Below are 23,411 nucleotides of genomic sequence, written 5' to 3' on the forward strand. Positions count from 1 at the left end.
AATATATATATATATATATATGAAGGTGAATCAAAAGAAAAAGAAAACAGATTACAACTTTATTACTGCCCTTATTGGACACTTATACCAGCAGGCTAGCAGACACTGCACAGAATATAGAAATGAGACCCTGAGTACATGATCTGTAATGAAAATGAAGCCAATCAGAATCTAATATTACTACAAGGTTGAAATAAAAGCTATGGTATTTCTCACAACTGCACTTGGCACTTAGAGAAATTGAGACTCACAACATGCTTCATAAACATTAATTAATTACTCTGGGCTTACATTTAATTCTTCCAGTGGATAGAACGTATGTACAGAAGATGGAAGAGTCAGCCATAACCTGGTGCTCATTGTAATTCTGGATTGTAGGATCAGCTAATAATAATCACAATACTAGCTGACACTTGTAATCTTCAGAACACCCTTTAAGCATTTATTAATTAACCATTGCACCATCCCAAGGGAAAGATAAATATTATTCTTCTCATTTATAACCTATAAAATTGTGGCTTCAAGTGGAACAGTTTTGCCCAGGATTCCCCCACAAAACCCCAAGTGGAGATTAGAGAATTAGAATCCCTGTATATACATACCATAAATGTTCAATACCACATTATGAGAGAAGTCTTAAAACAGTGAAATTGACAGACAGCTTTGATTACTACGGAAAAAGTCCTAGGGTACATCCAAGAAAGAGAAAAAAAGTTGACAAATTGGAAAGGAAAGTTACTGCACTCCAGAGGAAATCTCCTACTCAAAGAGTTTCCTTTGACTGCAGCACATGTTTTTCTGATTCCTCCAGAACATTCAGTTCTGGAATGGTCACTAAACAGGTTTAAGATGGGGGTAAAAAAAATCCAGCCAAAAGGCCCACATAGGAACTCACAGATATATCTGACTGGCCCACATAGTGTTTTTATTTTTAATGAACATAAATAGGGTGCAGCCACACTTGTCCGTGAACCACTGCATATGAGACAATGCATTTGACACTGGTGGTTGTTAATATGTATAGACTATACTAGTGAGAGATGCCTTGTACACCCAGAATCACCACCAGCTCAGAGCATATAATGCCTTCTTTCTTTCTACCATTCTCAAAACAAAAAGTTGAGTGAGAGTACTAGAGTATCCCCAACCTACTGCCATTGTTGTGGTTTTTCTCTCCATTCTTTGCCTACCTCCTATTTTGCTTCCTTTCCAGCGCAAGTCTTTCCACCCTGTATCTGGCCTTTTTACTCCCAGTTCAGAGCTTTCATCCTGACATCTCCGTCTGCTGGGAAAGTTCTTATCCCTATATCTCATACCCTTTTGACCTAGAGAATTGTGTAGGCCCCAAATCTCTCAAATATGTATCTAATCATAGATACATATGTTTTATGTTTTTTCATAGTAATTATCACTCCTGAAATTGCATTATGTGTTTGTTTGTTTGTTTCGTTTTTCATCATCTGAATCTACCACTAGGACATAAATTTCTGGAGTGCAGGCCTGTTTTCTTTTCCACTGTATTACCTAGTTCAGCGCTTGCCTCGGAAAAGGCATGAGGCAATATTAGTGAATCAATGAATTAATCATGCACAGATTTCCATGTCAATACACACACATGTCTTCATTATTATCTTAATAGCTGCATAATATTTCACTAATATCCACATTTATTTAAACATACTGCTTTTTGAAATTGAGGTTGTTTCCACTTTTTTCCTTTAAAATAGCATAACATGAGGACGATGACAGAGAGGGGAGAGTAGAAAGGAGGAAGGGATCAGGGTTAGAGAAACAAACCCACCCTCTTTCTTGGTAATCAGGGGCTACTCTGCTTCCTACAACCCAACTGATTTCTAGTGACTAGATCTCTTAAACCTGGGTTCCTGCAGCAGTTGGCCCCTGTCAGATGCCTTCTTGTGTTTACTTGGTTGGCATGTCTAGCTGTCTAGGCTCCAGTTCCTGCTTAAAGACGATGAGGTACAGAATTAAGTGCATGAAGCATATCCTCTATTAATGTTAAGTCCCTTCCTACTCCTATTTTTCAAAGAGGAAGGTGTTAAATTTGTTCTTCCTGTACCCTTCAGTTTCATTCTGTGTCTTAGTCCTTTGGAGATAATTGGGGTAGAGTATTACATACTATAATTTAGGATAATGGGTTTTTGTTTTGTTTTGTTTTGTTTTTGAGAATGAGTCTCACTCTGTCACCCAGGCTGGAGGGCAGTGGCTTGATCATGGCTCACTGCAATCTCTGCCTCCCGGGTTCAAGTGATTCTCCTGCCTCAGCCTCCCAAGTAGCTGGATTACAGGCGTGCACCACCATGCCCAGCTAATTTTTGTATTTTCAGTAGAGATGGGGTTTTGCTACGTGGGCCAGGCTGGTCTGGAACTCCTGACCTTAGGTGATCCGCCCGCCTCAGCCTCCCAAAGTGCTGGGATGACAGGTGTGAGACCTCATGCCCGGCCTAGGATAGTGTATTGATGCAAGAGGTTTTGAGTGTCCAAATAATTATCTGCTGAGTTTGGAACCTTTAGGAAAGATTATCTAGAACTGTGATTTCAAATACACCTCTGGGAGGGGCTGGAGAAGTTAGGAGGCAAAGTGAGGGTGTTCACAAGTCAAATCAGTCAAATTATCTGGAAAATTCAGAGTGCTAAGTTTACAGAATTACCCAATGCTCTATTCTTCCCCACTTTCTCACTTACAGTATATAGACTCAGCCATAAGTATATTTAAGGCCTGTCCTAATTTCTACCCTCAGTTTCTTGACTTCAACTCAGCATGGGAGTTAACTGACAGAAGGTTAACACTCAGACTGGGTCCATATTTCTTGAGAATAGATTTTGATCTTCCATTGCTAAGAGACCTCCCCATTCCACAATGTATACTAACCTATAGCTCTGTTCTTCTTATAATTATAAAATGCAAGATGGCGGTGTCTATTTCCTAGAGGCAAACAGTATTAATCTGCATACCTGAAATGCTTTCTCACTATGTATTTTTTGTAAAAGCATCTGTAGGTTTTGTCATAAACACATAGTGTTAAGGAAGCTAAATTAATTACATGCACTTTAATACTGAAAGTACAAAATAACAAACCTTACCTAGAATGCATATTTTATCTGTCTTGGTGAGAGGACGGACAAATGAAAGAAAAATGTGTACTTAAGTATGCATTTAATAGTGTGGATAGTGAGGGGCAAATGAGTGGATGAAAAATGAATGCTAAAGTCAGGTATTTTTGAAATATATGAAGTAGAAACATTTGTAGCTAAAATACAAGTATAATCTCAGCAACTATGGAAACAAATATCACTAATAATATATTTCTAGAGGCTCACAAAAAATATAATCAATTTTTCAGTTCATAAAATTTCAAAAAATTGAATTTACATTTGCTAAACCAATTAACAAATTCTAATTTACACAGTGTTGATGCTTCTAATTGGCAGCCGTGCATTTTTATGAGTCTTCCTGTTAATCTCTTATGGTAATCAAACTCACAAATTTAAAATTCATTGGTGTTCTTGATACATGTAACTAGTTAGAATTCTTAATTAAATTAGGGTGACTAAAAGAAAAGTCGTTTTAAAAGTAAAATCATAAAGTGTTATGACTAATGCTGTACAAATTAGCATAACGTAGGTTTGGGGAGAATCATTCTGAAGACTTTGCAATTAGAAGCACCTGCTATTAGTGCACTTGTTAAACTTTTATCAATTAATCATTACTCTCTCAAATAGCAAGAAAAATTGAATGTTGTGAATATGAAGAGAGTGATTAATTGCAAGTGGTAAATTGCTGACTGGTTCCATTATTACCTGTGCTTTAAGAATTTTTAGAAATAAATGTCTATTATCAGTTTTATGAATACATAAATTATACTAATGTGTTCAATATTGGTTGGTTTTCTGTCTTATTCTGTAATAATTGTTTTCTCAAAGTTATAAAGATGACTTGGAGAACATGGATTCTGTAATGGAATATTATTATGGCTTCATCAAAAACATTTAATGATTAAATTACTTAATCTTATTCTCTAAATACACTCTATCCATATTTTTTATTAAAAGGGGCACAGGAAGAGGCAACACTTGTTTTTCTGCAGTGTAGACATCAATCCCTATTTGAAGTATAATTTAGGATTGAACAACATAGCACTCTGACTTCAAAATGTTAATTAATTCTCAATTTGGCCTGCTGTTCTCAAACCTAAGCATTTAGATTGCAAAGGGCACTTTGGTTAAGACTCATTTTATTACAAGTTAAAATTGCAAAAAAAAACTGATTTAAAAATGTGTTTCTAAATCAATGCAGTAATAGCAGGGTACCTAAAGTCTTTGCTAGAATGTACTTTTCATTATCCTAAGATTCACACAGGGATCGCTAATGGTCCCTGAAAATCCAGAGATTATCAAGAAATGTGACTTTAAGTACCATGAAATTGCTATAGCTATTTATCTTAGCCACTCATAGATAAAGTCGTATAACTATTAAATAGAAAGAGTCTCAAGTATAGGAAAGACTTCAGCTATATTTTATATTTTAGAAAATTATAGGACATAAGTCTAAATTAGGAAGAAGAGTAGGGGTGGTTGTTGGGGGAAGATGACCTATAAACCAAACCTTTACAAATTCCAAATTCAACCAAAAAGTAATAAATATCAAAGGAGAATGTTCTTCTTATCTTCTGGAAAAAAAAATACCCTACATAGCATTGCCTTCCACAGAAGCTTTGAGATCACAAATGTACCCTCACACTTGACTCTCTTATGCTGGCTTTAGGTCATGCGTTTTCTTGACTGCCTAAGCCATAAGAAGGAAGTCACTAATTTACAACAGAACTATCCAGGCATGGAAAAAGAGGTCTAGATCAGGGATTCTCCATGGACATTCAGGGCCAGATCATTCTTTGTGGAGGGGGGCAGCTCTTTGTGGGGGAGGATGATGGGCAGCATCCCTAGCTTCTATGCCCTAAGCTCCCCATGACTCCTGCAGTTGTGATTTCCTCAAATGTCTCCAGACATTGTCAAAAATCCCCTGGGTGGCAAAGTCATCCTCCACTGAGAACCACTAATCTCAATTGATCTAAAATTCTAGATATTATTTATGTGGTAAATCAGGTAGATTCAGATCCCAGTAATACCACCTTTCAAGTGTTGGCAACTATAATGCTTATTTCAGTTTCCCATTCTGCTACTCACCCTGTGATTTTGGTTTTCATCACTAAACTTTAGTCTGTTCATTTATAAAATGGAGATAATAAGTTTCCAGTTAATAGGATTGTTGTGGGTAATACATAAGATACTGCATATAAACATATAACATAATGCCTAGAATATTATTAATCTTCAAAAAAAGTTGATATTTTTCTATTATTATTTTTGGTTGTTACTGGTCCAGTATCATTTTATAGCAATGAAATCGGTGTCTAGATGTCTTCTCAAGTTGTACTAGAGAAAGTTTCAAACATAGATAATGATGATAACTTACATTTGTATAACACTTAAGAGAATCTAAGCACTATTCCAGAGCTTCTTTTTAATTTTCCTATCAACATTTTTTAGGACACTATGTCCAATAGTCTATTGAACATTGTCAAGAAATTCAAAAGAAATAAAAGTCTACTTTGGGCCTTCAAAGAACTTAAAACCTAGTCAGAGAAAATGATTCTTTACTCGTAAAGCCATTAAAGAAAAGTAGACAATTCTGTTCTATACATATTTATTAGATTGCAAACTCATTGTGAATTGTGATGGTGTCTTAAGACACAATTTTAATTCCCCCACTGCTACTTTGCAAGTAGAAGGCAATCCATAAATATTGGAAGGAATGTCAGAATAAAAAACCGGCTTTTCTTCCAGGTTGTTCTTGACTTATTGTGTGGCCTTGCTGAAGTCACGTCTGTAAATTGATCTCTCTCAGTAAATGGAGAAGGTAATAACGATGCCTAACACCTGATGCTTATATTGCCCCAAATAGTTTGTAAAGTATTTTCACTTACATTATCATATCTCATGATAATATATCATCAGCCCATTCTCCTTTGAGAGCTCAGCAATTTCACTGCTGCAGCTACATCATGGGTCTTGGCCCTGGAGTGTTTCTCAGCCTAGGATGTACCTCAGATCTTAAATGAACTTGACTTTGTGAGAATATGCTTTAGTAACAACAGATCGATTTTATTATATGCAAGATGAAGTTATAAACATAAATATAAAACCCTTAGGATCTTTATCTGATTGGGTAGAACCCTAAGCATCAGTTTAGCCTTATCCTTTTACAGATATGGAGATGTGGTCCTTTGGTGGAGAGATTTCCCAAGTTTTCTCTTAGTGGGTCACTGACCACATCAGAATTAGAAGCTGATGACTCTTTCGTTGTCTCATGGTATGAATCATTACAAAAGACAGAGGATTTAAATTTAACTCAAATTAGTCAGGCTTCCTTTGGCTCTGTAAAATATTTCGCTTGTAAGAGCATGTACATTTTTTAGCCTCCCATTTATTAACCCAATAAACTAATGAGCACATAAGTTATTTAGCCAATATGGAAAGAAGTAATGAAATGCAGCTGATGTCTTTTCACCAGCCATTTGCTTAGGAAGGTCCAAATGGAATTTTTTTCTCTTCAATTTCACCTTTAACATCTAATATACACTGAGGTAATTGTCTTAATTTTAGAGAAATCTTGCAACTATCATTAAGTGCAAATGAATTAAACATTTTCAAGCATTAAATGTACCCATCATGGACTTTTATTTTCATTTTACTCTCAATTTATTTGGAGACCTAATTCATCATGCAACAAGCTCTATATACTACACGTGGGCTGTAACTCTTCATAGATGTAGACAATGAGGCTCGAACTCCTTTTGGACACAGATATGTAAGAGATGGCTGACAAATACTGCGAATGTTGGTGGCTGCCTGCTAAGATTTTAAAGAGCCACCAACTATAATTTATGTACTTGGTCTGGTGAGCCATCTTCATACAATTTGAATGCTTGTAGAGTTCTTTATATAGAAAAGCTTTAATAATAAATATGTAAAATGAGAGATGAGTAAGTCAACCAGCAGTAATTATATTCAAGGCTAGAATTAGGGGCCTTAGTTATGTAATCACTGGCGAACTATAAAGCAGAAATTAAACTCTCTTTGAACACTGTCTGAAACTAGGGGCATGTCTCAAGGCCAAATATGGATGAAAATAGAAAGACTGTGGTCATCTGTAAAGTTCTAAAGGACAGAGACCATATTTTATCAATTTCTGTACATATTGGCATGTAATGGTATTCAACAATTTTGTGTTAAACTGGCCCAACATTGTCTCTAGAATGTTAAATCACCTACTAGTCCATTCCTGAATTTTAGGGATGGCATGGCTTCCAAGGAATCTTCTGTTTGCCCTGCGTACACACCTCAGTTTGACCACTTCAGTTACTTATGTGGATGCTAACTGGTTGCTAAGTTTGCCTGTAAGATTTCTAGAAGCCAGGTTGGCTAATTCTTGTGCAACCCTTCTGCCTCCTGTTTGTGTTAAGCCAAGAAAAATCTCCTATTTAAATACAAATTTCCAAATCTTAAACTTATGCTAACTCCAAATCTTAAACCCTAAATCAAGAGAAACATTCTTAAAAATACACGGACACTAGGGCCCATTGCTGTGAATGCCTCTGCAGCATCAATAAGCACACCAACATGGCACATGGATACATATGTAACAAACCTGCACATTGTGCACATGTACCCTAAAACTTAAAGTATAATAATAATTAAAATAAATAAAGAAAAGAATTCATGAAAACCTGGACAGAGTGAAATCTTCATAGAATTTTGTAAATGAGATCAGTTGTGGAGGCTCTTTTAATTTGTCAGAGTCCGTGATGGCCAGGAAAACATGGGCTAAGAAAACTTAAGGAGGACAGATCTATTTTATTCCAGTCAACAGGCTTACCTTTCATAGAAAAAGAACATGGCTGTGACTGGTGTTTTTCAATCCTTTTTCCATATCCCAAGGCTGATTAAGTTCATGACCAATAAATAGATGTTGCATTCCCTGAAAGGTGATTTAAACAACTTTTGATGCCTTTGCCCTAATAACAATACTCATCATATCTAGAAACTTCTATCATGTCTCCTTGCAAGTTTCCACTGACAAAGAGGCTTGCTTTTCCTACAAAAGCCCTGATATATTATTATGTAAACTGTGAGCCCGTACCCTGCTTCAGGACTGGCACCCTCTGCTAGCCCTCCAGTTGGAGACACTCAATATTCTTGCCATCTCAACAGTGTTGTCTCAGCTCAACACCACTCCCCTGGGAAAAAGTCCTTCATCATTTTCCAGGTATGGCTAACTCACCAATGTAAGTAACCAAACCAGAAGCCCTGAAGTTTCAAAAATGAAAATTCCTACTTAGAAATGTTCTTCACAGACAAAATAAGATAGGTTTGCCAGGTTCAAGATGAGCCCTCCACCAGGAGCAGGGTTCAGTGCTCTTTACATAGGAATACAGCAGTTTCAGTGCTTTGCTCCTGACAGACTCATTGGCAGGTGTTGCTTGAAAGGTACAGTTTCTGTTATGTCAGGAAGTTGTAAATCCCACAGTTAAGGAACTTGATGGTTAGTAACATAATTTCTGTACAAGAGACTTACATTTTAGACCATCGATCTCTCTGGATTCATGGCATTTCTTTATCCGTCAGGGTAAATATTTTTGGAGTATTGTCTACTCTTTTTCCTGGTTTTAGAGGACATTCTGGCAGCCAAACAAGTAACTAGTGAAATTGAGAGGAGGAATCTCTTTTTTTTTTTTTTTTTCTTTTAAGATGGAGTTTTGCTCTGTCACCAGGCTGGAATGCAGTGGCACAATCTCGGCTCACTGCAACCTCTGCCTCCCGGGTTCAAGCAATTCTCCTGCCTCAGCCTCCCGAGTAGCTGAGACTACAGGCATGCACCACCACGCCCAGCTAATTTTTGGATTTTTAGTAGAGACGGGGTTTCACCATGTTGTCCAGGATGGTCTCGATCTCTTGACCTCGTGATCTGCCTACCTTGGCCTCCCAAAGTCCTGGGATTACAGGCATGAGCCACCACTCCCGGATGAGAGAAGCAATCTTAAAGGGTCCATCTTTGAGCTGCCTCTCTCATAAAACCAGAACACCTTCTATTCAGTCCGAGTTTTTATCTGATATGGTAGATGCAATGAATTTCCTTGTCATGGAAAATGACATCCACCTATAAGAGTTATTTTCAGTCTTGGCTGCACATTAGATTCACCTTGAGAGCTTTAAAAAATACCAATGCCCAGGCCCTACCCAAAAAATTCTTATGTAATTGATCTGGGGCAATGAAAACCCATTAGTATTATTTTTTTCTAACTCCCCAGGTGATTCTAATAAGTGCCCAGAATCATGAACTTATGCTTTGATTTATTATCTCTCTCTCCGATAATCTTTTAAATTTATTTAGCTTTACAATGTTCTGCAAAGATAATCTTCCCTGGAGGACTGAAAGGTAAGACTGATGATGAACTCAGTATTTCTCCACCTGAAGCCATTGGGGAATAGATTGGCCACCTCTTCCCACTGGGCCACTATTTTAGATATAGAAAAATTAACCTAAAAGGGATATTTATCATTAAATGTGCTCATGAACTAAACATGGTGGTGCTAAATGGTAGATATAAATCCAGAGGAAATATTGCACATGTCACTGGATCAAATATTCTCACTTATCATTTATCATCAAAAGACATATTAAAAAATTCTGCCTTAGTTACTTAGGGAAAATGTTTCTGCCTTCACCATCTTTTAACAGATTGATGATGACTTAAACCTGATCTGCTCTTGATCTGCTAGGGTCTGATTTGACAAGGAGGATCAGACAGCTGAATGAATCTTTGATCAGGTCAGTGTGCAAGTAAAAAATAAAGGCTAATGTGTTTTTTACAAATTTTAAATCTTAATATATGATAGGGAGTTCTGGTTCTGCCAAGATAGAGTAGTTTCATTTTTCTCCAATGCCCCACATAAAAATTAAAAAGAAAGAAAAGCCCTGGATATAACACAACAAGCATAGGAATTCTCAGAAATGGAGGAACGATGAAAGCTGGCTGCAAAGGGACCTTGAGACTTGAGGAACTACATGGTGATGAGTTTACTGCGTCTCCTTATTGCCTCCCACATATCCCAGACAGTGCCAGGCAGAAGCTTCCAACCCAGAAGTGTCAACAGCCACAAACCAAAATGCTCCAAGAAAAACCTGCTCAGCCCAAGCCAAGAGACCAGGAAACATGGCCCAACATTAGAAAACTTTCTTGGCAACACCGCCAAACTCTAGCCAGACATGAAGGGGAAAAAACTATATCTTGTATTCCTCTGGTTTCAGCCATGCAGTGGGAAGTTGATCTTCCAAACCAATCCCCTGCCTGGGTGAAAATAGGCAGCATTCTGATTCCCCACATCTGATTGATGTCCATGGGGCTAAGCAGGGAGATGGTATTCCATCCCCTGCCCGGTGAAGATGGGCAGTGCTCCAGTTTCCCCAGGAGAGTTATGGCAGTGGAGCCTGGGGGGGCGCAGAACCTCCACTCCCACCGGCAATCAACAAGATTAAAATAAAGAGGTGCCAGTTGTGGCTAATCTGTGCTCCAGTTGACCTCTACCCCAGATGTCAGCAAGACTCGGTGGGGAACTGAACCTCCACACCCACCTAGCATCAAGGAGACGGAATGAAGTAATAGAAGGCAAGGTAGTTGACAATGGGATAGTTGTCCCATTGTTCGTCTACCCTGGTGTCAGCAGGATCAGTGAGATGCTAAAACTCCACCCTGTCTGGCACTGAACAGGCAGAAGAGGTAGTGGGAGGCAGGAATAATTGAAACTCCAGTTCTTCTTCTGGTGTCAGGCTCAGTATGGAACCAAGCCTAATCGACACCCTGCAGCAACCACGCAGTGTGAGTCAGTGCCCACTCTTGCCAGGGTGTGGTAGACGAGACCCTGCAAGAAGCTGAACACATACAACCACCCAGACCTTGAGGTGCCCCTTAAAAGAGGCATGGCCTGCACAGAAAAGATTATTAAATAGGAAACAGAGTCTCATAATATAATATCCAAAATGTCTAGGACACAATAAAAAAATTATTTTTCATATCAAAAACCAGGAAAATCACAACAAGAATTAGAAAAGCAACCAACAGAAGCCAGCACCAAGACAAATCAGATGTTACAGCAATTTGACAAGGATTTTAAGGCAACCATCATAAAAATGCCTCAATACACAATCACAAATTCTCTTGAAAGGAGTGAACAAATAGGAAAATCTCAGCAAAGAAATAGAAGTCATTCAAAAAGAATCAAATGGAAATTATAGAACTAAAAAACACAACGGCCAATTTCTTTTTAAAACTCACTGAATGTGCTCAACAGTAGAATGGGATTGGCAGAGGATAGAATCAGTGAACTTGAAGATGATCAATAAAATTTTCTCAGTCTAAACAGCTGCAAGAAAATAGATTGAAAATAAAGTCTCAAGGACCTTTGGGACAAAAACAAAAGAACAAACATTAGTATCATTGGAGACTTAGAAGGAGAGGAAAAAGAGTAGAATTGAAAAAGTATTCAAAGAAATAATGGCAGGCCGGGCGTGGTGGCTCACGCCTGTAATCCCAGCACTTTGGGAGGCTGAGGCGGGCGGATCATGAGGTCAGGAGTTCGAGACCAGCCCGGCCAACATGATGAAACTCTGTCTCTACTAAAAATAAAAAAAAAATTAGCTGGGCGCGGTGGCACACATCTGTAATCCCAGCTACTCAGGAGGCTGAGGCAAGAGAATCACTTGAACCCAGGAGGCGGAGGTTGCAGTGAGCTGAGATCACACCATTGCACTCCAGCCTGGATGACAGAGCAAGACTCCTTCTCAGAAAAGAAAAGAAATAATGACTAAAAACTTTCCACATTTGGAAAAAGACATAAACCTACAAACTCAAGAAGCTGAGCAAACTGCAAATAGAATACCCAAAGAAATCCATGCCAAGGCACAAACGTCATAAATAAACTTCTGAAAATCAAAGACAAAGAAAAAATCTTTAAAATGGCCACAAAGAAATAATGCATTGCTTATAAGAACATATCAATTTCATACCTAAAACCAGGGAGGACAGAAAAAAGCGACATTTTTTAAGTATTGGAAGAAAAGAACTCAATATAAATTTTATGTCTGATGAAAATAGCCTTTAAAAATGATGGGAAAATAAAGACATTCTCAGGAGAAGTAAAACTAAGAAAATTTATTGTTAGCAAATCCACTGTAAAAGAATTACTAAAGGAAGTTCTATAAATGGGAAGAAAATATTAATAGAAGGCTTGAAACTTTGGAAGGAAATAACATTGGAATGGGTAAAAATAGGAATAAATATAGTAGACAATCTTCTTGTAAAGTTCTTATATCATGTTTGATGATTAAAATAAAATTTCTAACACCTTCTAACGTGGTACTTGATGTATGCAGAAGAAATACATAAAACAATTATATTTTTAAATTGAGTAATTGAGTAGGGTAAAGGGACCCCAATGGGAATAAGCTTTCTAAATTTCACTCAAAGTGGCAAAATGTTAATAACGTCAGACTAATATGCATATTGTTATAAACTGGACCACCCCTACTGAAACTAAAAATACTATAAATAAAAAACAGGATGAAATTTTAAAAAATATTGAAATAACCCACAGGAATGTAAGAAAGGGGAAACAGAGGAATATAAAACAGAAAATGAATATTTTATTTTATACTTTTTGCTGTCTTAAAAAAAAAAATATATATATATATATATCAGGTATCCATGTAAGAGTATCTGAATTCGACACTAAGATCCAATCATAAAGGAGAATCTAAAACATTGTTACCTAAGGTATGAATTCAGAAAGTATACAAATGACATTTTTAGAGAGGAAGGTTAAAGTAAGCTCTCAAAAATTTGTTTTATGCGTGAAGAATGATAGCCTTCATTTTAGTCAATTTTTAGTTGTTCATATAACTAATATATTGTGGTCCCATCTGGTATAACTAAAATGAGCTATTTCTTATTTTCTAAAAGACTATCTTTTACCCTTCCAACGGTATAGAATCATTAGTTTATAGAAGAGCTGTGTATATCAAAATATTTTTAAATGTTTTTATTATAAAGGAAATAAAAATATATTAGTAAAACAAAAGCAAGGCTTTTCAGACTAACCTTCTACTGACAGAAGTATTTAAGGTACATTTATTTTTCTGATGCTGATCACTTACTATATTTTTAAATCTTGTAAAAAATTATTCAAAACGATAAAGGATTGTTGCTTTTATGAACATTATTACTTTATTGTATTTTTCTTTTTGCTCATTTGTAATTAGTAAAGTTTTTTCAAGAAGTGTGCCTTGGTATTATAAGATAAAAATTCCAGGTTCATATTATATAATGGCCATCAGCAAATTCTAATTTCTGTATCTATCTCCCAAAAACTATACAAATCAAGGATATGAGCAAATAACAAATAACATCACCGTCAAAGAGAATACTAAGAGAAGAAAAATATTCAAATTAATTTTATGATTAGAGCATAATATTGAAACTAGAAAGCTGGAACCCTAAGTAATTAAAACTACGGATAATTTCATTTGTGAATATCAACGCAAAAATCTCAAATAAAATATGATCAAGCAAAATCAAACAGCACATTAAAAATAATATATCCTGACTAAGTGGAATTCATTACAATAATGCAAGAATGGTTCAACAATTTTTAAAAAGCCTTTAATGTAATTCAACACATGAATAAATTTAAGGAAACAAAATCATACATCTTCCTAGATGCTTAAGAAGCATTTGAAAATTCAACATCACTTTCTAACTTAAAAAAAAAAGACTTTGTGAAATAGGATTCAATGCATTCATCCTTAAAATTATTACATATGTGTCTGTGTGTCTGTGTATGTATGTATATCCAGTCCTCAACACAAATGGTAACATTATGTAGTAAACACAACATAAATTTTCCCTAAGGCAGGGATAAGGCAAGGATGCCTATCATTTCCACTAATATATCGTCTTGTTTTGGAGACATTACTGATTTGGTTTGGATCCTTGTCCCCACCTAAATCTCATGGTGAATTGTAATCCCCAGTGTTGGAGATGGGACCTGGTGGGAGGTGACTGGATCATGACAGTGGTTTCTCATGAATGGTTCAGGACCATCCCCCATAGTGCTGTCCTCATGATAGTGAGCGAGTTCTCACGAGATCTGGTTGTTTAAAAGTGTGTGACACCTCCCCTTCTCTCTCTCTTGCTCCCACTCCAGCCATATGATGTTTGTGCTCCCCCTTTATCTACTGCCATGATTGTAAGTTTCCTGAGGCATCCCAAGAAGCTGAATAGATGCCAGCATCATGTTTCCTATACGGCCTGCAGAACTGTGAGCCAATTAAACCTCTTTTCTTCATAAATTACCTGGTCTCAGGTATTTCTTTATAGCAATGTGAGAACGGACTAATACAATTACCCAATGTTATAATAAGCACAATAATTAGGAGTATAATGATTATAAAGGAAAAGATAAAATATGTATGAATTACGGTAGTGTACTTGAAAAGAATCAATGAAAATATAATTACAAACAAAAATATAGTTCCATGAGGAATCAAGATCTAAAATTAGCATGCAAAAATTATTTCACATATGCAAAAATAATTAGAAAATATAACAGAAGGAAAGATACCCCAACAAAAACAAAAAAGTGAGCAAAACAAGAAATACAATGAATAATAAATGTGGTGCAAAATCTATATATGGAAGATAATAAACACTATTAGAAGATACAAGCAAAATAAACTTGGACAGAAAGTCACCCTATATTCTTGAATTTGGTGATTTAACTCATAAAGGGTTAATATTATTCAAGTTAATATAAAAATTACAATATGTAATTCCAATAAAAATGTGAAGTTATTTACTAAGCTACAGACTTGATTCTCAAAATGCAAATAGTCAAGAAAATGTAGGAAAAAATCAATAAAAACTACCTTAAATTGTATAATAAGGCCACTATAATTAAACATTGTGGTGTTAGTGCAAGAAAAAATAGACAAACAGTGAAAGTGAATAGAAAGTACAAAATTAGGGCAAGAATATATGGATATTTGATATATGGTAAAGGTGGCATCTCAAATTACTGGGAAAAAGATGCACTTATAAGTAAATGATCATAGAACAATTGGATAACTAGAAAAAGATACAATTGAAACCAGACCTCTCACTTATTATACACCAATAAAAAAATCCATATGGATCAGGGATATAAATATAAAAAAGAGAATATTACCTATACTGAAGAAAAATAAGTAAATTATTTTAATACATGAAAGTTGGAAAGCCTTTCCCATTATGATTCAAATTCTGAAGCAATAAAAAAAATCAATAAACCTGAATACAAAAAATCTTTTGTGTGGCAAGACAAAAGGAAGAAAGAAAATATAACACCATATACTAGTAAAAATACGACTCTATTCATCAGCTTTTATAAGGTATGCTGTGTAATAATCCCCACATCTCCATGAACAACAACAGCAAATGTTGATTTCTCTCCTGGCTTATTGAAATTTTGTGTTGGCTATTGCTTTGTCCCATTACTCCAGAATCCTCATTACTCCAGAATCTAGGCTGATAGAATAGTCCATTTCTGTAACACTGCTATTCTCCTGACAGTCATTTAGCACCTCTACAGGTGGTTCATGAGGATTCCCGTTGCTCCACATCTTTGCCAAGCCTTGTTTTTAACTGTAGTTATTCTGACAGGTGTGTAATAGTACATCACTGTGGTTTTAATTTGCATTTACATAGTGACCAATGATGTTCAACACCTTTTCCTGGGCTTGCTGGTCATTTACAGATAACTTGCCCATTTCGTACTGGATTGTCTTGTTATTGAGTTGTAAGATTTCATTATATGTTCTGAATCCAAGTCTTTTGTAACATGTATGTTTTGCAAGTATTTTTCCCCATCTGTGGCTTATCTTTTAGTTTTCTTAATTAATGGTATTTTCTGACAAGCCAAAGCTTTTTATTTTGGTGTATTTTAACTATAAAATATTTTTCTTTGGTGAGTCATATATTTTGCATCCTGTCTTTGCAAACTTTGCCTTACCCAAGATCACAAAGATTTTTCGTATATGTTTTCTTCTAGAGGTTGTGGGGTTTTAACGCTTATTGGGGTCTATGATCCATTTTGAATCAAATTTTGTGTATGTTGTGAGAAAAGTGCCTAAGATTCTGTTTTCCATACAGATACCCAGCCAGATCATATCTTTCAGGACCATTTATTTAAAAGACAAATTCTTTCCTCACTGAATTATCTTGACAATTTTTTAAAATTGACCATATAATCATACATCTATTTCTGAACTCTCAATTCTGTTTCTTGGATCTAGATGTCTATATTTATGCCAATACAAGCATTACACATTGATAGTGTCTTCGACTCAGGGAATATAAGTTTTCTGGATACATTCTTTTTCAAAATTCTGTATTCTTTGTGTACTTACATAAACTTTAGGATCAGTTTGACAATTTCTATAAAAACTTCTGCCTGGATTTTAATTGAAATTGTGTTATGTTAAATAAATACATTTGGAAATAATCAATATCATAACCATATTCAATCTTCCAATTCATGAACATTGTGTCTCCCAAATTATTTGTTTTCTTTAATTGCATTCAATAATTTTTTATATTTTTCAATGTATTGTTAAAATTATCTCTATGCACTTTATGGTTTTTAATGCCATTATATTTGTTCATTGTTAGAATTGAGAAAATCATTGACTTTGGTCTACTGGTTTTGTCTCATTTGATGTTATATTTACATACTGGTTAGAGTAGCTTCAGTTGTAGAGATCTTAGGAATTTCTATGTACAGGATGGCAATACCCAAAAAAATTTTAAGTTTTATAGCTTCCTTTCACATATATACATATATATATACACACAGAGATTAAAAACAAAGAAGACATCTATCTCTGTATCTATCTAATCTATCTATATGAATGTGTGTGTGTGTGTGTGTGTGTGTATGGAAGGTGTGTGTATATATTATTACCTGGATGACAAAATAATATGTACACCAAAGTCCTATAACATGCAGTTTACCTATATAACAAACCTGCACATGTACACCTGATCCTAAAATAAAAGTTTACAAAAATTCAAAAAAAGATGAAGAAAAACCTATCATCTCAACAGTGTAATAATACACACATATCCATACACATATATATGGATAACTATTTACAAAAGATACAATTGAATCCAAACCTTTTTTTTATTTCTTTTTTCTTGCTCTATTTCACAGGCTAGGACTTCAAAGACAATGTAGAATATAAGTGGGAGTAGATATTCTTTCCATTTTCCCAATCTTAGAGGACAATTATTTGATCCTTCACTATAAGTATGATGCTACCTTAAGTAAGTTTTTCTACTCTTACTCTAATATTTACATGTTGCTCAGAACTTTTACAATGTGTGGATGATGCATTTTGCAAAATGTTTTTAATTACATCTATTGAGATGATATGTTTTTCTTCATCTTTTTTTGAATTTTTAAAAACTTTTATTTTTGGTTCATGGTATATGTGCAGATTTGTTATATAGGTAAATTGCATGTCACAGGGCTTTGGTATACATATTATTTTGTCACCCAGGTAACAAGAATAGTACCTGATAAGTCATTTTTTTGATCTTCACCCTCCTCCCACTCTCCACCCTCAAGTAGGCCCCAGTGTCTCTTGTTCTCTTCTTTGTGTCCATATGTACTAAATGATTAGCTTCCATTTCTATGTGAGAACATCTGGCATTTCATTTTCTGTTCCTGTGGCAGTTTACTTATGATAATGCCTCCAGCCCCATCCATGTTGCTGCAAAGGACATGATCTCATTCTTTTTTATAACTGCATAGTATTCTGTGGTGTATATGTACCACATTTTTTTAACACAGTATAACATTGATAGGCATTTAGGTTGATACCACATCTTTGCTATTGTGAAGAGTGCTGCAGTGAACCTACATGTTAATGTGTCTTTATGGTAGAATAAGTTCTATGACTTTGGCTATATGCCCAATAATGGGATTGCTTGGTCAAATGGTAATTCTGCTTTGAGTTCTTTGAAAAATCACCAAACTGCTTTCTGCAATGGCTAAGCTAATTTACATTTCCACCAAAAGTATATAAGCATTGCCTTTTCTCCACAACCTTGACAGCATCTGTTATTTTTTTGACTTTTTAATAATGGCCATTCCGACTGGAATGAGATGATATTTCATTATGGTTTTGATTTGCATTTCTCTAATGATTAGTGATGTTGAACAGTTTTTCTATGCTTGTTTGCCACATGTATGTCTGCTTTTCAAAAATGTCTGTTCATGTCCTTTACCCACTTCTTCTACAGTTGTTTATTTTTCACTTGTTAATTTGTTTGAGTTCATTATAGATTCTGGATATTAGACCTTTGTCAGATGTGTAGTTTGCAAATATTTTCTACCATTCTGTAGGTTGTCTGTTTACTCTGTTGTTTCTTTTGCTGTGCAGAACCTCTTTAGTTTAATTGGATCCCATTTGTCAATTTTTGTTTTTGTTGCGATTGCTTTTGGTGTCTTAGTCATGAAATCTTTGCCAGGTCTATGTCCAGAATAGCATTCCTAGGTTATCTTCCATGGTTTATAATTTCATGTTTTACATTTAAGTCTTTAATCTATCTTGAATTGATTTTTATAAATGGTGTAAGGAAAGGATCCAGTTTCAATCTTCTGCACATGGCTAGCCAGTTATCCTGGTACCATTTATTGAATAGGAAGTCCTTTCCTCATTGCTTGTTTTTGTCAGCTTTGTTGAAAATCAGATAGTTGTAGGTGTGCAGCCTTATTTCCGGGTTCTCTATTCTGTTTCATTGGTCTCTGGGTCTACTTTTGTACCAGTACCATGCTGTTTTGGTTACTGCAGCCTTGTAGAATAATTTGAAGTCTGGTATTGTGGTGCCTCCAGGCTTGTTCTTTTTCTTTAGGATTGCCTTAGCTATTTGGCCTCTGTTTTGATTCCATGTACATTTTAAAATAGTTTTATCCAGTTTTGTGAAGAATGTAATTTGTAGTTTGATAGGAATAGCATTAAATCTGTAAATTTCTTTAGTCAGTACAGCCATTTTAACAATATTCATTCTTCCTATCCATGAGTATGGGACGTTTTTCCATTTGTGTCACCTTGGATTTCTTTGAGCAGTGTTTTATATTTCTCATTGTAGATCTATTTCACCTTCCTAAGTAGCTGTATGCCTAGCTGTTTTATTCTTTTTGTGGCTATTGTGAATGAGATTCTTTCTTTCTTTCTTTTCTTTCTTTCTTTCTCTCTCTCTCCTTTCCTTCCTTCCTTCCTTTCCCTTCCTTCCCTTCCCTTCCTTCCTTCCTTCCTTCCTTCCTTCCTTCCTTCCTTCCTTCCTTCCTTCCTTCCTTCCTTCCTTCCTTTCTTTCTTTCTTTCTTTCTTTCTTTCTTTCTTTCTTTCTTTCTTTCTTTCTTTCTTTCTTTTTCTTTTCTTGAGTCAGAGTCTCGCTCTGTCACCCAGGCTGTGTTCAAGCGATTCTCCTGCCTCAGCCTCTTCAGTAGCTGGGATTACAGGTGCTCCACCACGCCCAGCTCATTGTTTTGTATTTTTAGTAGAGACGAGGTTTCACCATGTCGGTCAGGCTAGTCTCTAACTCCTGACCTCGTGATCCACCCACCTCAGCCTCCCAAAGTGCTGGGATTACAGGCGTTAGCCACTGCGCCCAACCGATATTTTGTTCTTTATTTGACTCTCCGCTTGGATGTTGTTGGTGTATAGGAATGCTACGAATTTTTGTACATTGATTTTGTATCCTGAAACTTTGCTGAAGTTGTTTATTAGATCAAGGAGCTTTTATGGTGTTTTCTATGTATAGAATCATATCATCTGCAAACAGGGATAACTTGACTTCCTCTCTTCCTATTTGAATGCCTTTTATTTCTTTCTCTTGCTTAATTGTTCTGGCCATCATTTCCAGTACTATATTGAATAGCAGGGGTGACAATGGGCATCCTTGCCTTGTATTGATTTTCAAGGGGAATCCTTCAGCTATTCTCTGTTCAGTATGATGTTGGTTGTAGATTTTTCATAGCTGGCTCTTACTATTTTGAAGTATGTTCCTTCAATGCCCAGTTTGTTGAGGGTTTTTAACATGAAGTGATGTTGAATTTTATCAAAAGCCCTTTCTGCATCTATTGAGATGGTCATGTGGTTTCCGTTTTTAGTTCTGTTTATGTGATAAATCACATTTATTGATTGGCCTATGTTGAATGAGCCTTGAATCCCAGGTATAAAGCCTACTCGATTGTGGTGGATTAGCTTTTTGATGTGTTGCTGGATTTAGATTGTTAGTATTTTGTTAAGAATTTTTGCATATGCTCATCAAGGATAGTGGCCTGACATTTTCTTTTTATGTTATGTCTCTTCTAGGTTTTGGTATCAGCATGATGTTGTTCTCATAGAATGAGTTAGGGAGGGGTCCCTTCTCCTGGATATTTTGGAATACTTTCAGTAGGAATCGTACCAGCACTTCTTTATACTTCTGATAGAATTTGGCTGTGAGTCCATCTGACCCTGAGCTTTTTCTGGTTGGTAGACTTTTTATTACTAATTCAATTTCAGAACTCGTTATTGGTCTGTTCAGGGATTCAATTTCTTCCCGGTTCAATCTTAGGAGATTGCATGTTTTTAGGAATTTATTCATTCCTTCTAAGTTTTCTAGTTTGCATTCATAGAAGTGTTTGTGGTAGTCCCTGACAGTTTTTTTTAATTATTATTTCTGTGTGGTCAATGTTAACATTTTTGTCCTTTCTGATTGTGTTTATTTGGATCTTCTCTTTTTTTTCTTTATTAGTCTAGCGAGCAGTCTATCTTATTAATTCTTCCAAAAATTTACTTCTGGATTTGTTGATCTTTTCTATGATTTTTCACATCTCAATTTCCTTTAGTTCAGCTCTGATTTTGGTCTTCCTTGTCCTCTGCTGGCTTTTGGGTTTGTTTGCTCCTGCTTCTCTGGTTCCTCTAGTTGTGATGCTAGGTTAATTTGAAATCTTTCTAAATTTCTGGTGTGGGTGTTTAGTGCTATGCATTTCCCTCTTAGCATGGCTTTAGCGTGTCCCAGAGATTCTTGTATGTTGTCTCTATGTTTTCATTAGTTTCAAAGAATTTCTTGATGTCTGCCTTAATTTCATTGTTTACACAAAAGTCATTCAGGAGAAGGTCATTTAATTTCTATATAATTGTATGATTTTGAACAACTTTATTAGTATTAACTTCTATTTTTGTTATGCTGTGGTCTGAAAAGGTGGTTGGTATGATTTCAGTTTTTGTCTATTTGTTAAGGATTGTTTTATCTCCAATTGTATGCTTGATTTTAGAGTATGTACCATGTTCAGATGAGAAGAATGTATATTCTCTTGTTTTCGGGTGGAGAGTTACGTAGATGTCTGTTAGGCTCATTTGGTCAAGTGTTGAGTTCAGCTCCTGAATACCTTTGTTGGTCTTCTGCCTTGATAATGTGTCTAATACTTTCAGTGGTGTCATGAAGCCTCTCAATATTTTTGTGTGGCTATCTAAGTCTCTTTGTAGGTCACTAGGTACTTGTTTTACAAATCTGGGTGCTCTTGTATTGGGTGTGTATATATTTAGGATAGTTAGATCTTTTAATTGAATAGAGTCCTTTACCCTTACCATTATGTAATGCTCTTCTTTGTCTTTTGTATCTTTCTTGGTTTAACGTCTGTTTTGTCTGAAATTAAAATAACAACCTTGGCTGGGCACAGTTGGTCACACTTGTAATCCCAGCACTTTGGGAGGCCGAGGCAGGTGGATCACCTGAGGTCAGGAGATCAAGACCAGCCTGACCAACATGGCGAAACCCTGTATCTACTAAAAAATACAAAAAAATTTACTGGGCATGGTGGCAGGCGCCTGTAATCCCAGCTACTCAGGAGGCTGAGGCAGGAGAATCACTTGAACTCAGGAGTCAGAGGTTGCAGTGAGCCAAGATCACACCATTGCACTCCAGCCTGGATGACAGAGCAACTCCATCTCAAAAAAAAAAAAAAGAATAACAACCCTTGCCTTGCTGTTTTCTGTTTGCTTGGTAGATTTTTCTCAATCCCTTTACTTTGAGCTTGTAGGTGTCAATGCATGTGAGATGGGTCTCCTAGAGACTGCATATTGTTGGGTCTTGCTTTTTTATTCAACTTGCCACTCTGTGCCTTTCAGTTGGGGCATTTAGCCTATTTACATTTAAGGTTAATAGTGAAATGTGCAGATTTGATCCTGTCATTGTGTTGTCAGCTGGTTATTATGCAGACTATTTTTGTGGTTGCTTTGTAATGTCACTGGTCTATGTACTTAAGTGTGTTTTTGTAGTGGCTGGTAATGGTCTTTCTTTCCATATTTAGCACTCCCTTTAGGACCCCTTGTAAGATAGTCTAATGGTAACAGATTCCCTTAGCATTTGCTTGTCTGAAAAGCATCTTGTTTCAACTTTGCTTATAAAGCTTAGTTTGGATGGATATGAAATTTTTGGTTGGAAATTCTTTTCTTTAAGAATGCTGAATATAGGCTCCTAACCTCTTATGGCTTGCAGGGTTTCTTCTGAAAGGTCTGCTGTTAGCCTGATGGGGTTCCCTTTGTAGGTAAACTGCCATTTCTCTCTAGCTTCCTTTAACATTTTTTCTTTTATGTCATTCTTGGAGAATCCGATGACTATGTGTCTTGGGAATGGTCTTTTTTTGTATTATCATGCAGGAGTTCTCTGTATTTTTTGAATTTGAATGTCGGCATCTCTAATAATGTTGGGGAAATTTTCATGAGCAGGGGCCTGAAGTATACTTTGAAGTTGTTAGTGTTTTCTCCCTCTCTTTCAGTGATGCCAATGAATTGTAGATTTGGTCTCTTTACATAATCTCATATTTCTCAGCAGATTTGTTCATTCTTCTACACTGTTTTTTTTTCTTTATTTTTGTCTGACTGAGTTATTTTGGAGAACCAGTCTTTGAGCTCTGAAATTCTTTCCTCAGCTTGGTTAATTCTGCTGTTAATACTTGTGACTGTATTCTGAAATTCTTGAAGTGGGTCATTCAGCTCTGTCAGAATAGTTTGATTCTTTCTTAAAATAGCCATTTTCTCTTTCATCTCCTCCATTGTTGTATCATATTCCTTAGAATTCTTGGATTGGTTTTTGACCTTCTGAATCTCAATGATCTTCATTCATATTCATATTCAGAATTCTATTTATGTTTTTTTAGCCACTTCAGCCTGGTCATTAACCACTGC

At 35.9% G+C, this 23,411-nt stretch overlaps 1 long non-coding RNA gene across 1 annotated transcript in view; it reads right to left on the minus strand.

Annotated features, from left to right (window-relative positions):
- The window catches only part of LOC131383061 (uncharacterized), a 211,685-nt gene that overhangs the window by 27,551 nt on the left and 160,723 nt on the right, over nucleotides 1–23,411 (minus strand). The gene's annotated exons all lie outside the window — the stretch shown is intronic.

This window comes from Hylobates moloch, unplaced genomic scaffold, assembly GCF_009828535.3.
Source record: "Hylobates moloch isolate HMO894 unplaced genomic scaffold, HMol_V3 SCAFFOLD_3, whole genome shotgun sequence".
Classification (NCBI taxonomy): domain Eukaryota; kingdom Metazoa; phylum Chordata; class Mammalia; order Primates; family Hylobatidae; genus Hylobates; species Hylobates moloch.